Here is a 17,114-nt window from a genome sequence, read left to right on the forward strand (position 1 = left end):
TAACCACCATAGGAGGTTCAGAGCACCATCCGCATTCTTACGTACAAAACATGTAAGGAAATAATCAGATATTTTGCTCTGCAGGAGTCAGGCTTCTTTAAAGCCTGACAAAGCGGCAGAGTGCCATTGTAAACTGAGGCATGATGAAACCATGCCCAAGAACCCAGGCAGGTTAAACCCTTCCACTCATGCCCCTAGGCCCTGAACGGCTAGGTTCTATAGACAGGGCAGCTGGCATGGATTATGGACACTTTTAACATAGGGTGGTTTTTCAACCTTATCTCCTCTGGGAGCAAAGCGCTGGACAGGGTTTTCTGTACGTTTTTGTGGTTCGCAGGGATCTATGTGTGGATGTTTCTTGGTGTGAAAAGCATGACACCTTTTGGGGTGACACCAGGCTCTTCTGGGAGTTAATTTGCATAATCTCTACTTTCTATTTTATGTGACATGGGCTGCAGTTGCATTGTTCTGTTAATAGAGGGCAACACACAGGTCATAGTTCCAAACAGGGGTGCACGGTCTGCTTGCTAGCTTACATTTACAGTTCTACTTGGGATTCACCGCCTTTTCATAAACTGAGTACTCTTCCGGAGTATTTCTAACTTATGTAGGTGTTTTGGGGGTGTTACGTGCCTTTGTATGACTGCTGCAAACCACTTGATATTAGACATTGATTGGAAACGACATAAAAAATCCTGACACATATTGTAAGCGGACATAAAATGACCTATATTAGCTACTATAAGTAACAGACATCACTCCCCCCTCCCCACAAAAAGGGATGTATGCGTACACAAAAAATAAAAATGAAAAACAAGCAACTACTGCAGTTAAAATCTAAAAATGTAAATTCAGTTACATGATCATGACTCGGAAGGGGAAGTTAAAAAGTAAAAAAACACAAGGTAGGAGAGAGGTTAGCTTTACATGCCATGAGGGAGGAAGAGGTCTTCCAAGCACTGTTGTGTATGTTGGTCAATCCCTCTGAAACGCAAAAGGAATGTGCACATAGAAATCAAAGCAGAGTCATCCAGAGAGACTATTTAATTCTTTTTTTTTCAAATTCTCGAAAGGAAGCTGCTATCAAATTGAACTATTCATCAAAGCCACTGCTAGGAAATCTATGTGCATAAAATGACAATACACCCAAAGGAAAACAAAATATAGCTATAACATGTCGGATTACTAAATTCAGAGTCCAGCCTACTAACCATTAGACCATGGAACCTAAATACTTACGCAAATGCTGAACTTCATTATGCCAAAACAGAGGCAGTCAGAAACAATATTTAATATTGCTTAATCATATGCCTCAAGAGGAAGAATTTGATCTACATGATCTATAAAGCACAGAGATTGCTATAGCACAACGTCAATCGACAACATTGCTGTGTTTGTATGATATCAGTCAATTGGGACTATGAATCTGTAAAAATTGTAAATGTGCTCTATATTGCCATTTCTGATTCAAAGCTCTCAGGTGCATCTCGCAAGGGTTCCATGGTGTAATGGTTAGCACTTTGGACTTTGAATCCAACGACCCGAGTTCAAGTCTCGGTGGAACCATTATCTTGCTCTTACACTCCATTTTCTAATTTCTCAAATTACAATTCAATAGAGTTAATATTCAGAAGTTCAGTCGACTCAGGTAGCCGTTTTCACACTCTCTCTCTCTCTGCACGACATTACATTTAAATGCACTTTGGTGCCTAATACCAATACAGTGATACAACTACATATCGTTAATGTACAATCCCTAGGGTCAATCAGAGTGGGCACCCAGATATCTCTCAGAAACATTTTCCACAGATGAATAATGTCCAACCTTAACTCTATGAAAAGAAAAATGTACACACTATGTGCAGTAGATTCTCTGCTCACTGGAACATGCAGAAACAACATTGATGTGAAAAGATTGGAAAAAGCCCTATTTTATTAACATTAAAAAATGTTATACAATTATTTTGGTGAATCATATTCACTTTCACAATCATTCCTATGTTTCAAGCAATTTGATGGTCTTATTAAATGTGTAAAAAATGTAATTCTTTGAGCTGACAAACTGTATGGAGAGCAAACTTTTTATAACTTACAAGAGTTATGAGTTCTAGAAAGTAGTGCATTTACTGATCAAGTGCCCTTGTTTAAATGTACTTACTTTATTTGGATCACACCTTTCTCGAAAGAAGAAATAAACTCTAAATTATCAGGAAACAATTCAACTGATTTTAGGGGCCTGAAGTGGGAGAATGGAACAACAGACTCCCGCCAATCCCCTCTCACGCTTGGCCTAGAGGATCACGGCCTAGGCACCCGCCACGAGATGAGTTTGCCCATCTACCAGACGACCAAATACCTTGGTACAGGAACCTACGGATGTGCCCACCTACCTGCACTACCTGCCCAGCCGGCCGCCCTACCCAGGCCGACACATGGAACATGGATCAACTCGACTAAACCAACACATCGTTAGAGATGCCATGACGACCTAGCCAACGGTCACACCTGTACGACCCTGCACACTGGACACTCCTACACCAACCTACACGAAGAATATACTCAGCGCTATGACATAGGTGACGGACACATCCACGGACGAGCATCTTTATTATTTTTCACATAGGCTTTAAGATGCAGAAACGCAAGACGCACGATGAACCTGATCTAAACGGCTTGCTTACGCTTCACATAAACCTTATAACCTAAAGCACCTGTACATTCAACGGCTCCAGTTATGCGCCTGATTCAAGTAGGCCGCAAGCAAGAGCTTCCATGAACATTAAAATGAACAAGAGTCCGGTTGCTGATCCTGCAGAATGAGCCCGGCGAAAGGCAGACAGCCAAGCCACAATGTTGCAAATCTCGCACGCCGCACACCAACGTCAAGGTCGCACCTGCAAATTAAACAAGGCACACAGTGGAAAAAACAATATTAATTGTGCAGAATTCAGCCTCAAACACGGTCCCGCCTCACGTGACCAAGCCACACCTGAACGAATGCCAAGGCTAGGAGAATGGAGGCGCCTGGATCCCTCGTTACGAGACACAAGCAGATACACATGAAAGACTCAATGGACATCTGCGACAGGAGGAGTAGTCGGCCTTCCAGTCCATGAATAAGTCCTCGCATTGTCTACACGTACCCATAGTGAAACATTGTTGCAAATGACAGGTGCACCGCGAGCTGGGAACGGCGATGGTCCCAGGCTGGGAGGCTCGCGACTGCACCAATCAGAACATGGGGCTCTTATCACTGACGCCATTAACATTGACCAATCCTCAGGGGTCTTCATGTAACAATTCTCATGTATCTAATTGTAGGGACAACCCAGGTATACCACCTGACTGACCCTTAGCCACTAATATTCGTCTCTATATGTATGCTATACTAACCCTACCACTCGAGTAACCAATCCAGAGTGGAGATAGGTTTTTTGATAACTTTTCGAGGTGACGCAAGTAGCGCGTCATACCAAGGTAAAAAGGGCCTGCGAGCCCCACGATTGTGTGTGTGTCAGGACGGACGCGTACTCTCCTTGACCCATCCCTGCCGTTTGTATAATAAACAGCAGAACCACCTTGCTTCTTGTGTGCGTCTCATACTCATTTTTGTGACACACGGGAGGAGTTGGGGCCTCCCTGCCCGGAGGTCCGCGGACGGCCCAGCCGACCCCGGCAGAATTTCCCCCGACAAGTTGGAGGCACTGCTGAGATCTGTTTAAGGTCTGCTTTTATTTTTATTTTTTCCGAGTGCTCCCGCTGCGAGGAGGCCCGGCGGCGCGGCCCCCTCTGCCGCTGCCCCCTTCTGAGGACTACAGGACCATCGCGGAACTGCGAGAAGACCGGACGGCGCAATCCGGATATTGGCCTTCGGGAGCCGGTTGAGAAGTATCCCGCCCGCGGTTGGCGAGTGTCCAGACGTGGTCCAGACGAGGGGAGGTGGCGAGCCGCTTGGAGGGGTGCACGCAGTCGAGCGACCGCGCATTGAGAGAACTTGGTGAGTATGCCACACCCAACAAGCAATGTGAAATTGTGAGGGAGGGGGAGGAATTAAATAAGGGAGGAGGGAGGTGTTGCACAGATGCGCGGCGAAGGTTTGACAATTTAGTGTTGGCTATGAAATGAATGGTAGCCGAACGAGTGCGAGAGCAGTCAGCTACGTTACACGAGATAGGGGGCGGAGCACGAAAACATCACGTGCGGCCGCTCGTAGACACTGATTGGCCTAAGTCGCGACTACGTGTATGGGTGTGTGTGCGCGGTTTCCTACGATTTGGTAATTATTGATCAATGAGTAGATGAGGATCCCTATTGATCGAGCAAGAAACTCGATAGGTAGATGACGTTTCCCTGTAGGCGGTAGCTAGTTGGTTGCCCAATACGGAAGATAATTGGCTGGTTAAGCCCTCCTGTCGAGGGGCGTATCACACGCGAGGCGACGCAGTGTGCGCAGTCCGATTATATATTGTTGGTTACCTTTTCCAGCCGTGACAGGAAGACAGCTGTGGGGTTAACAGGGATAGAGTGTAGGTGTATTGAGAACTGACTAATAGTTTGAAGAGATCGGTGACGTCACCAGTAGGGCTTTCATAGGATATCCCGAACACAAGGCATTTATATCTTTTCGGAGGGTGGTGGGGAAGAGAATTGTGGTAAGGGAGTGGAGACGGAGATAAGCAGAAACGAAGCGATCGGGAAAAAGGCGAAACGGGGGACGTGGCTGCGCACGGAGAACGCCGTCCACGACCAGTGTAGAAGAGGGAGGAGGAGCAAATGAAAATAGGACGACTGTATAAGAATGTCACAAAGGGTACGCAGCTGTAGGGGGCTACGTGCGCCTCGGCTGCAGGGGGCCGTAAGGGTGTTGTGTAAAGGAAGACAAGGAAGAAAAGAATATGCAAATGTAAATACTATATTTTAATAATTTCCCTTAGCGGACTATCGCAAGTCCCCAAACTCACGGGGGCCAGGTAAAGGTACAAGGTTGTGCATTATAGGTGTTATTTAAATAACAGCTACCAAAAGGGGAAGGATAGCAAGTGGAGCGCTGCTATGTCACACGGAGCAAGATTGGGAGGGTGGGGGAACACCCTCACTACACCACTACAGCACATATGCAAAACACTGTCACCCCATCGGGAGAAATTGATCAAGTATAGCATTGAATGGACACAGGGGACGGACAACAAAATGACAACCCCATGGCCACCTAATGGTAGCTTCGATCCATATACCCAACATTCACTGTTAAACCATCTGCATAATACATACAAGGGGAAGAAATTGACTAACCATGTGGAAATGTTTAACTTATGGCGGATGTTCCAGGGGTCCCGACCAGGACCAAATGGAATGTTCACTGTGGGGGAAACGCTGGAAGAAAAAGAGATTAAGGAGGAAGGAGAGAGTGGGGAGAAGGAGAGTGAAGGCCCAAAGAATACGGGGAACGGACAAGAGGGAGGAGAAAAGAATAACAACCCAAAAGAAAATGAACTAAAAAAGGAACAGGGCGACGATATAACCCTAGCAAGGGTAGTGAAAATAGAGGGAGGGGGGTTGTACCCTTTAAGGGAACTAGGAGAAATAGGAAGAGAACAACTAAGGGCGGCTGAGGGGTACTCGAACCCAACATACAGCCCACCACCATATGCGGTGACAGGCGTCCACAAGGAAGGGGAACGGACTAGTACGACGGGATCAGCATATAGGAAAATGACAGAAGGGGAGGGGAGGAATGGAGAAGAGCAAAGTGAGGAAATAGGAAATGACGAGTGGGTAGCTGCACAGATACTATTAAAGTTACGAGGTACATTAACCGGAGAAGAGAGGGGGGTGTGCGAGGTACTGCGGTCAGACAATGGCCCGCATTTCGCAAACGAAATGTTCCAGCACATCACGTCCTTATTGAGCATCAAACACAAATTTGCATGTGCATACCACCCCCAGGCCAACGGTGTATGCGAACGCCTGAATGGCCTATTAAAGGAAGCAATTGCAAAAATACAGCAAACAACAAAAAAGAGTTGGCTATATTGCCTTCCATTAGCCCTATTCGAACTAAGAAATAGGCCCGGCTCCGATCACCACCTCACACCGCACAAGGTGGTTACCGGACGCCAGATGCGCCTTCCTCTGACGCCAACATCAAGAGCATTCTCAGACCAAGATAGCACTGCCAATGTTTTTGGTGAAGAAATGTACCAATATGTGTCTTCTTTGATTACTAGTGTAATGTTTGTGTCTCAACAGCTCGAGCTCACACGGGGCGGGTCTAACAGCGACCAACAAGAAGACGCGGTTAAAGAACTGGAAAAGGAAAGACTGTGTAAAATTGCTAAAGGTGACCACGTGCTACTCCGCAATTTCAACAGAAAGTGGAACGCCCCGCATTTCACTGGCCCCCATCTGGTAGAGGAGACATTAACGAGAGCAGTAAAGTTACAGGACAAACGTGCCTGGAATCACCTACATGACGTAAAGATCTACAAACTTCTGACCCGCCCCAGCGCCACCGACAGGGCCATCGGAAGAACAACAACAGCGTCGCCAACGGAGGAAGAGACTTCTACCATTACTGACGGCTTAAGTGTCCCCATACCGTGTCAACCCCCAGATCCTCCAGAGACAACTATTGGACCCACCCACCCCATGGTCACCCGATCAAAGAATAAAGAGACTTCCGCCAGCTAAGCCCCAAACCCTCTGCCCATTGACCCCCTACCCACTGTAGTAACAACAGAACTGAAGGACATTGTTTTGCACATATACACATGTAAACACTTAAATGTTCTCTCTCTTTCTTTTCCCTCGCACATGCAGGTACTGCGTATTATTGTACTGTTAAGAAAGTAAGTTAACTAACAAATTCACTGCCCAGGAGTAGATGGTACCCTCAGACGATAACTACCCAGAAGAATTGTCACACCAATTTGTATATGAAGTAAGAAGGCCAACGTACCTGAATAAAAGAAGGGTACGTGTCTACTACACAGCATTCCTCTTGGCCATAGAATATTCAATGCCCCACCTCCACCCATACTTGCCTGCCCTAAGAGATAGATCACTTAGAGTGGCATGGGAACAGCTCTTCGCCTGGCACTGAATGACTATCTGATAGGGAGGGCTTAAAAATAAAAAACCACTAACACTAGTAACAAGCATATTGAGAAGTTTCAGGCGGGCAACTTTAACGTCGCAAGAATAAGCTGCCGGACTGCAGCAAGGTAAGAGCAAAATGCCGGTGAAATTAGCTTGTGTAATAAAATTGATAGGGATTTTGATGATCACCGGGTTCTTGGCTGCCTCTGTATGGCAGTACGGCTATGCTGTGAATATTGTTGCTGTACCCAAACCTAACATACCCCCGCCCCCAGCTGCAACAGGTGATACGTCAGGTGGTATTAGTATAATCCCACACAAAGATAATAGAGTTAAACGCAGCACATACTCAGATAATAAAGGTATTGACAACTACATACAAGATTCAGCGCACATCTCAAACAACATGTGGTATCAACACATGACCCACATAGGCAAGCAGACAACAGAAGACAGCTGCTACGTTTGCTCATTGATTCCATATGCCATGAGCGCTTCTCGGACTTTTGTTGCCACGGAAATAGATGAAAAAACAGCACGGTGCATAATATACCTGGCACTGTTCCAAACGAAAGAAAGGTTTCAAGGGACAGTGGTACAACTGGTGTGGAAAACACGTGACTCATATCCATATGAAAACAATTTTCTCAAGACTTATTTAAGTTACCACAAGAAAAGTCTACACACTGAAGCCTTCAGATACATGACGAGTGGTCCCGAAAAAGGAGAAACAAAGAAGGTAACACTACAGTACCTACCATGTGATTGGTATGCCACTGAAGTTGCTGGTAAAACAGGATGTTGGGAGAGGGCACTGGTGTACTTGGACAACAAATGGGAGAAAGGAGTGGTTGGCAGCAACATGATAACAAAAGAAACTATTTCCACTATCGATGGGCACAACCACAGATGTTGGACGACTTGGATCAAGTACGTACCCATGCTCACGTGGATAGAAAAGGATGAAGACCCAATAATAATACTGCCACTAACTGCACCTAAGGTATGCTACCAACATAAAGGAGAGGTGGACGTAGGATATAACATCAACTGTGCAAACGTGGTGGAGTTACCTGAGGGGGGAGCGGGGACAGCAGTGATAATGGACCACTACTGGGCCTGCGGAGACAAAGCATACCACACACTACCCCCGCTGTGGAACGGTATATGTACAATAGTGCACGTCAATGTACCATCACTAGTGGTACCCCAGAAACACGTGAATATGGCCAACTTCCCCAAAATGGATGAAGGGAACAAGAGGAAGAAGAGGTCTGGGCAACCTCAGAAGGGGCCTGAGAACGAAACTAACAGCAATAATACTGTCTTGAATAGAAAGAAAAGACAAGGAGAACCTCTGACAGGAAATTACCTATGGGGTAGATCAGAAACAGCACTCACCTCAATTCCACCAGAACACAGACTGTTTAGCAGAGCAGCAATGTTCTTCTCCTCGATAATACATCCGGGATTACAGGCTTACGCAAATGCAAAATGGCTCCAGATAACTAGATGGGAACTAATGATGACCATCAACTCTACAGTGAATGGATTTAACGCCATAAAAGAGGAACTGCGGGCAGTAAGAATGGTGGCACTTCAGAACAGATATGTACTGGACCTCCTCACAGCAATGGAAGGAGGGGTTTGCGCAAAGATAGGACAATCATGCTGTACATTCATCCCTGCCAACGATGCTGACAACGGTACACTGACAGAAGCAGTTTCACAATTGGCCCAGATGCATTCTAAAATGATGGATGAAAGTAAAGGTGTAACAAAGGATGGAAGCTGGTTTTCAATATTATGGTCATGGATGCCATCTTGGCTGTCAGACGGACTGAAAATTATAGTTGGATGTACGATCTTGGCTGGAGCTACATTGATCATAATAAGATTTTGGAAAGCCCGGAAGGCACGCACCACAGATGAAATGATTGAAATGGCCGGTATGCACCCCTTGATGCCAGCAGATGACGGCCAACACACAGGCATGATAATACAAGAGAGAGAGAGGCTGCGCAACCAAATAACCAACAACCACTTGGACCCACCATCTGTGAAACTAGAAAACTCAAGGAACCCAAGGAGCTACATAGGGAAATGGGTTTACTGCACTCCTGGAGGGACCTGTGCATACATGTATTGGTCATTTGAAGACCATGTCAACCACTACGGACATTTGGGAGGAATAACTAAAATATGGAGAGTGAGAGGAGATAGAGAAAAGGATATGTTTGTGGTCGACAAGTCGACCAGAGGGGGGACTGAAGTGGGAGAATGGAACAACAGACTCCTGCCCATCCCCTCTCGCGCTTGGCCTAGAGGATCACGGCCTAGGCACCCGCCACGAGATGAGTTTGCCCATCTACCAGATGACCAAATACCTTGGTACAGGAACCTACGGATGTGCCCACCTACCTGCACTACCTGCCCAGCCGCCCGCTCTACCCAGGCCGACACATGCAACATGGATCAACTCGACTAAACCAACACATCGTTAGAGATGCCATGACGACCTAGCCAACGGTCACACCTGTACGACCCTGCACACTGGACACTCCTACACCAACCTACACAAAGAATATACTCAGCGCTATGACATAGGTGACGGACACATCCACGGACGAGCATCTTTATTATTTTTCACAAAGGCTTTAAGATGCAGAAACGCAAGACGCACGATGAACCTGATCTAAACGGCTTGCTTACGCTTCACATAAACCTTATAACCTAAAGCACCTGTACATTCAACGGCTCCAGTTATGCGCCTGATTCAAGTAGGCCGCAAGCAAGAGCTTCCATGAACATTAAAATGAACAAGAGTCCGGTTGCTGATCCTGCAGAATGAGCCCGGCGAAAGGCAGACAGCCAAGCCACAATGTTGCAAATCTCGCACGCCGCACACCAACGTCAAGGTCGCACCTGCAAATTAAACAAGGCACACAGTGGAAAAAACAATATTAATTGTGCAGAATTCAGCCTCAAACACGGTCCCGCCTCACGTGACCAAGCCACACCTGAACGAATGCCAAGGCTAGGAGAATGGAGGCGCCTGGATCCCTCGTTACGAGACACAAGCAGATACACATGAAAGACTCAATGGACATCTGCGACAGGAGGAGTAGTCGGCCTTCCAGTCCATGAATAAGTCCTCGCATTGTCTACACGTACCCATAGTGAAACATTGTTGCAAATGACAGGTGCACCGCGAGCTGGGAACGGTGATGGTCCCAGGCTGGGAGGCTCGCGACTGCACCAATCAGAACATGGGGCTCTTATCACTGACGCCATTAACATTGACCAATCCTCAGGGGTCTTCATGTAACAATTCTCATGTATCTAATTGTAGGGACAACCCAGGTATACCACCTGACTGACCCTCAGCCACTAATATTCTTCTCTATATGTATGCTATACTAACCCTACCACTCGAGTAACCAATCCAGAGTGGAGATAGGTTTTTTGATAACTTTTCGAGGTGACGCAAGTAGCGCGTCATACTAAGGTAAAAAGGGCCTGCGAGCCCCACGATTGTGTGTGTGTCAGGACGGACGCTCCTTGACCCATCCCTGCCGTTTGTATAATAAACAGCAGAACCACCTTGCTTCTTGTGTGCGTCTCATACTCATTTTTGTGACACACGGGAGGAGTTGGGGCCTCCCTGCCCGGAGGTCCGCGGACGGCCCAGCCGACCCCGGCAGAATTTCCCCCGACAGGCCTCCTGGGCTTTGAATGCAAATCGCTGAGATCAAAAGCCAGTTTAATAGCCATTATACCTTGCAGCTTTGGAGATATGAGAGTGGGCAGTTTCTTTGTGGCAAAAGAGAGTCATCCCCAGAGACTATTAATATTCTTTGGTCAAAGAAGACTGCCATCAAAGTGGGCTGTAAAGCAAAGCTATTGCTGTTATATCTATCTGCAAATAAAAGGCAACTCTAAAAGAAAAGCAACCCCAAGGTCCCACTGAGATTTGAACTCGGATGGCTGGATTCAGAGTCCAGAGTGCTAACCATTACACCATGGAAGCTACATAATCACTAGCATGATGCACTTCATTCTGGCAAAACAGAGCACATCTGAGAAAATATGTAATATTCCTATATCATTAGACTTCAGGGGAAGAATTTGATCCAAATGAGGCATGAAGCCAATACTTTACGATTGCACAGCATCCAACAGCAACAGTGCTGCTTCGATATAATATCAGTAAACGCTTACTATAGGTCAGTAAAAATCTTGACTGTGCCCTATATTCTCATTGCCCTTATGAAGCTCTGCTCAACAAGAGTTCCATGGTGTAATGGTTAGCACTTTGGACTTTGAATCCAGCGATCCGAGTTCAAGTCTCGGTGGAACCTCTCTCTTGCTCTAACACACTTTGTCTCCTTTTTGTCTTAAATTATAGGCCAAAGATAGTAATATTCATAAGGTTAGTGGTGTAGGGTATTCATTTTCGCTCTCACTCTCTGGCATAACTTTTAATAAAAATCCACTTTTGTGCCTAGCACCTTAACCTTTATGCATTTTTTTTAAATGTATGAACAGTGAGGTCATTCTGAGTCGATGGGCAGATCTGCATCGGAAACATACATAAAAGATTTGAAATTTTCAAGCTCATCTCAATGTTAAGAAACATGCTCAATCTGTGACCCAATGGATTCTCTTTTTACTTGAAGATGCAGCAACAACATTAATAATACCATTTTGGGAAAAGCAGCTCTATTGTATCGCCATTCTCTTTCAAAATTGTTAAAGGGTTAATCCTATGAAAAGCAACCATATTCCGAATCAATGATATTAATCAAGCGTCTTAACAGTCTTTACATGTTTGTAAAATGAAGGTATCAGTTTGAGATGAAAAATAGAACGAAGAACACACTTTTCTTAATTCACAAAAGGCCTGAGGTGCATAAATACTGTTTGTACCGACCAAGGGCCCATTCGTGAATGTACTTACTTTAGTTGGATCATACCTTTCTTCAAAGAAGACATCCACAATAAACGATAAGGGAAAGGTTCGACTGATGGTAAGCTCTTACAGAGATTTGAATGCAAATTATTGGATTCAACCTCCAGGGTGCTACCATTACACCATGGGTCTTTCACACCACAGAAAGTGGTGGGTTTCATTGTGGCTAAAGAGCGTCATCCATGGAAAATCTTTCTTTTTTCAAATGCACACAGGGAATAATGCTATGAAAGTGGGCGACACAGCAGCGTCATTGCTATTAAAACAAGACACTGAGAGGAAAACAAACACAGTAATTCCCAAGGTCCCACTGAGATTTTAACTCGGATCGCTGGATTCAGAGTCCAGAGTGCTAACCATTACACCATGGAACCTACATACTTAGTGACATGATGAACGTCATTGCAGCAAAAAAAGAGCCTTTTAGAGAATGTATGCAATATTCTTTTATCTTATGCCTCCAGAAGAAGAATCCTATCCAAATGAGCTGTAAAGCAAAGAGTTTGCTATTGCGCAACAACCAACTAAACAGTTCCACATTTGCATAATATCCGTGGGCTAGGAATATGAGTTTGTTAAAATGATGCATGAGATCTCGATTCTCATTTCTGTTACAACTCTGTCAGGTTGCACCAGCAAGGGGCCCATGGTGTTATGGTTAGCAAAGAACATTACTGAAGGGCCCCTCGGCCAGCCAGAAAGCCAAAATGGAGAGAACGGGCATGAAATGGTTGTGAATGAGCTTCAAAATGCGTTCACAGGTAATTGAACTGGTGATCTCCTCAGTTTATTCACCTGGAACTCCTGTCAATAGCAACAGTCGGCAGCTGGGTTGCCAGACATTTCGTCGAAAAAAATGTGTCGACAGGACATTTGGTCGAAACCATTTGGTCGAAAACCAAATGGTCGAATTGCTTTTGTTTTTTATTTTCATTTTATTTTTTTGGGGGGGGGGGTTTGGGAGGGGTCCCCCCAACCCCCTTTTTTTCCCTAAACTACAACCTAAAAAATATATATATAAATAAATAAAAAAATCGACCATTTGGCTTTCGACCAAATGTCTTTCGACAAAATGTCCGGACAGCGGCAGCTGGTCTGTGTCAGTAATGGCAATTTGATTTTGCCATTTTCACAACTCCCTAATAAATGAACAAAATGTTCCATTTGTAGGCACAGTTACATGCTATGGTATGTATACCATGCTTAATAACCACCATAGGAGGCTCAGAGCACCATCTGCATTCTTACGTACAAAACATGTAAGGAAATAATCAGATCTTTTGCTCTGCAGGAGTCAGGCTTCTTTAAAGCCTGACAAAGCGGCAGAGTGCCATTGTAAACTGAGGCATGATGAAACCATGCCCAAGAACCCAGGCAGGTTAAACCCTTCCACTCATGCCCCTAGGCCCCGAATGGCCACGAACGGCCAGGTTCTATAGACAGGGCAGCTGGCATGGATTATGGACACTTTTAACATAGGGTGGTTTTTCAACCTTATCTCCTCTGGGAGCAAAGCGCTGGACAGGGTTCCTGTACATTTTTGAGGTTCGCAGGGATCTATGTGTGGATGTTTCTTGGTGTGAAAAGCATGACACCTTTTGGGGTGACACTAGGCTCTTCTGGGAGTTAATTTCCATAATCTCTACTTTCTATTTTATGTGACATGGGCTGCAGTTACATTGTTCTGTTAATAGAGGGCAACACACAGGTCATAGTTCCAAACAGGGGTGCACGGTCTGCTTGCTAGCTTACATTTACAGTTCTATTTGGGATTCACCGCCTTTTCATAAACTGAGTACTCTTCCGGAGTATTTCTAACTTATGTAGGTGTTTTGGGGGTGTTACGTGCCTTTGTATGACTGCTGCAAACCACTTGATAATAGACATTGATTGGAAACGACATAAAAAATCCTGACACATATTGTAAGCGGACATAAAATGACCTATATTAGCTAATATAAGTAAACAGACATCACTCCCCCCTCCCCACAAAAAGGGATGTATGCGTACACAAAAAATAAAAATGAAAAACAAGCAACTACTGCAGTTAAAATCTAAAAATGTAAATTCAGTTACATGATCATGACTCGGAAGGGGAAGTTAAAAAGTAAAAAAACACAACGTAGGAGAGAGGTTAGCTTTACATGCCATGAGGGAGGAAGAGGTCTTCCAAGCACTGTTGTGTATGTTGGTCAATCCCTCTGAAACGCAAAAGGAATGTGCACATAGAAATCAAAGCAGAGTCATCCAGAGAGACTATTTAATTCTTTTTTTTTCAAATTCTCGAAAGGAAGCTGCTATCAAATTGAACTATTCATCACAGCCACTGCTAGGAAATCTATGTGCATAAAATGACAATACACCCAAAGGAAAACAAAATATAGCTATAACATGTCGGATTACTAAATTCAGAGTCCAGCCTACTAACCATTAGACCATGGAACCTACATACTTACGCAAATGTTGAACTTCATTATGCCAAAACAGAGGCAGTCAGAAACAATATTTAATATTGCTTAATCATATGCCTCAAGAGGAAGAATTTGATCTACATGATCTATAAAGCACAGAGATTGCTATAGCACAACGTCAATCGACAACATTGCTGTGTTTGTATGATATCAGTCAATTGGGACTATGAATCTGTAAAAATTGTAAATGTGCTCTATATTGCCATTTCTGATTCAACGCTCTCAGGTTCATCTTGCAACGGTTCCATGGTGTAATGGTTAGCACTTTGGACTTTGAATCCAACGATCCGAGTTCAAGTCTCGGTGGAACCATTATCTTGCTCTTACACTCCATTTTCTAATTTCTCAAATTACAATTCAACAGAGTTAATATTCAGAAGTTCAGTCGACTCAGGTAGCCGTTTTCACACTCTCTCTCTCTCTGCACGACATTACATTTAAATGCACTTTGGTGCCTGATACCAATACAGTGATGCAACTACATATCGTTAATGTACAATCCCTAAGGTCAATCAGAGTGGGCACCCAGATATCTCTCCGAAACATTTTCCACAGATGAATAATGTCCAACCTTAACTCTATGAAAAGAAAAATGTACACACTATGTGCAGTAGATTCTCTGCTCACTGGAACATGCAGAAACAACATTGATGTGAAAAGATTGGAAAAAGCCCTATTTTATTAACATTAAAAAATGTTATACAATTATTTTGGTGAATCATATTCACTTTCACAATCATTCCTATGTTTCAAGCAATTTGATGGTCTTATTAAATGTGTAAAAAATGTAATTCTTTGAGCTGACAAACTGTATGGAGAGCAAACTTTTTATAACTTACAAGAGTTATGAGTTCTAGAAAGTAGTGCATTTACTGATCAAGTGCCCTTGTTTAAATGTACTTACTTTATTTGAATCACACCTTTCTCGAAAGAAGAAATAAACTCTAAATTATCAGGAAACAATTCAACTGATTTTAGGGGCCTCCTGGGCTTTGAATGCAAATCGCTGAGATCAAAAGCCAGTTTAATAGCCATTATACCTTGCAGCTTTGGAGATATGAGAGTGGGCAGTTTCTTTGTGGCAAAAGAGAGTCATCCCCAGAGACTATTAATATTCTTTGGTCAAAGAAGACTGCCATCAAAGTGGGCTGTAAAGCAAAGCTATTGCTGTTATATCTATCTGCAAATAAAAGGCAACTCTAAAAGAGAAGCAGCCCCAAGGTCCCACCGAGATTTGAACTCGGATCGTCAGAGTCCCGAGTGCTAACCATTACACCATGGAACCTACATAATCAGTCGGATGATGCACTTCATTCTGGCAAAACAGAGCACATCTGAGAAAATATGTAATATTCCTATATCATTAGACTCCAGAGGAAGAATTTGATCCAAATGAGGCATGAAGCCAATACTTTGCGATTGCACAGCATCCAACAGCAACAGTGCTGCTTCGATATAATATCAGTAAATGCTTACTATAGGTCAGTAAAAATCTTGACTGTGCCCTATATTCTCATTGCCCTTATGAAGCTCTGTTCAACAAGGGTTCCATGGTGTAATGGTTAGCACTTTGGACTTTGAATCCAGCGATCCGTGGAACCTCTCTCTTGCTCTAACACACTTTGTCTCCTTTTTGTCTTAAATTATAGGCCAAAGATAGTAATATTCATAAGGTTAGTGGTGTAGGGTATTCATTTTCGCTCTCACTCTCTGGCATAACTTTTAATAAAAATCCACTTTTGTACCTAGCACCTTAACCTTTATGCATTTTTTTAAAATGTATGAACAGTGAGGTCATTCTGAGTCGATGGGCAGATCTGCATCGGAAACATACATAAAAGATTTGAAATTTTCAAACTCAACTCAATGTTAAGAAACATGCTCAATCTGTGACCCAATGGATTCTCTTTTTACTTGAAGATGCAGCAACAACATTAATAATACCATTTTGGGAAAAGCAGCTCTATTGTATCGCCATTCTCTTTCAAAATTGTTAAAGGGTTAATCCTATGAAAAGCGACCATATTCAGAATCAATGATATTAATCAAGCGTCTTAACAGTCTTTACATGTTATCAGTTTGAGATGAAAAATAGAACGAAGAACACACTTTTCTTAATTCACAAAAGGCCTGAGGTGCATAAATACTGTTTGTACCGACCAAGGGCCCATTCGTGAATGTACTTACTTTAGTTGGATCATACCTTTCTTCAAAGAAGACATCCACAATAAACGATAAGGGAAAGGTTCGACTGATGGTAAGCTCTTACAGAGATTTGAATGCAAATTATTGGATTCAACCTCTAGGGTGCTACCATTACACCATGGGTCTTTCACACCACAGAAAGTGGTGGTTTTCATTGTGGCTAAAGAGCGTCATCCATGGAAAATCTTTCTTTTTTCAAATGCACCCAGGGAATAATGCTATGAAAGTGGGCGACACAGCAGCGTCATTGCTAATAAAACAAGACACTGAGAGGAAAACAAACACAGTAAATCCCAAGGTCCCACCGAGATTTTAACTCGGATCGCTGGATTCAGAGTCCAGAGTGCTAACCATTACACCATGGAACC

General features: G+C 43.9%; 5 non-coding genes across 5 annotated transcripts; 3 read left to right on the forward strand and 2 right to left on the reverse strand.

Moving 5' to 3' along the window:
- Positions 1-1,494: 1,494 nt before the first annotated feature.
- TRNAQ-UUG (transfer RNA glutamine (anticodon UUG)) lies at positions 1,495-1,566 on the forward strand. The gene has a single exon. It is a non-coding gene; the product is annotated as a tRNA-Gln (tRNA).
- A 9,821-nt stretch (positions 1,567-11,387) lies between these two features.
- TRNAQ-UUG (transfer RNA glutamine (anticodon UUG)) lies at positions 11,388-11,459 on the forward strand. Its single transcript has one exon. It is a non-coding gene; the product is annotated as a tRNA-Gln (tRNA).
- Positions 11,460-12,372: 913 nt separating this feature from the next.
- TRNAQ-CUG (transfer RNA glutamine (anticodon CUG)) lies at positions 12,373-12,444 on the reverse strand. Its single transcript has one exon. It is a non-coding gene; the product is annotated as a tRNA-Gln (tRNA).
- Positions 12,445-14,781: 2,337 nt separating this feature from the next.
- On the forward strand, positions 14,782-14,853 carry TRNAQ-UUG (transfer RNA glutamine (anticodon UUG)). The gene has a single exon. It is a non-coding gene; the product is annotated as a tRNA-Gln (tRNA).
- Positions 14,854-17,042: 2,189 nt separating this feature from the next.
- On the reverse strand, positions 17,043-17,114 carry TRNAQ-CUG (transfer RNA glutamine (anticodon CUG)). Its single transcript has one exon. It is a non-coding gene; the product is annotated as a tRNA-Gln (tRNA).

The sequence above is a fragment of the Ambystoma mexicanum genome, chromosome 5p (assembly GCF_040938575.1).
Source record: "Ambystoma mexicanum isolate Mex_15411 chromosome 5p, UKY_AmexF1_1, whole genome shotgun sequence".
NCBI lineage: Eukaryota > Metazoa > Chordata > Amphibia > Caudata > Ambystomatidae > Ambystoma > Ambystoma mexicanum.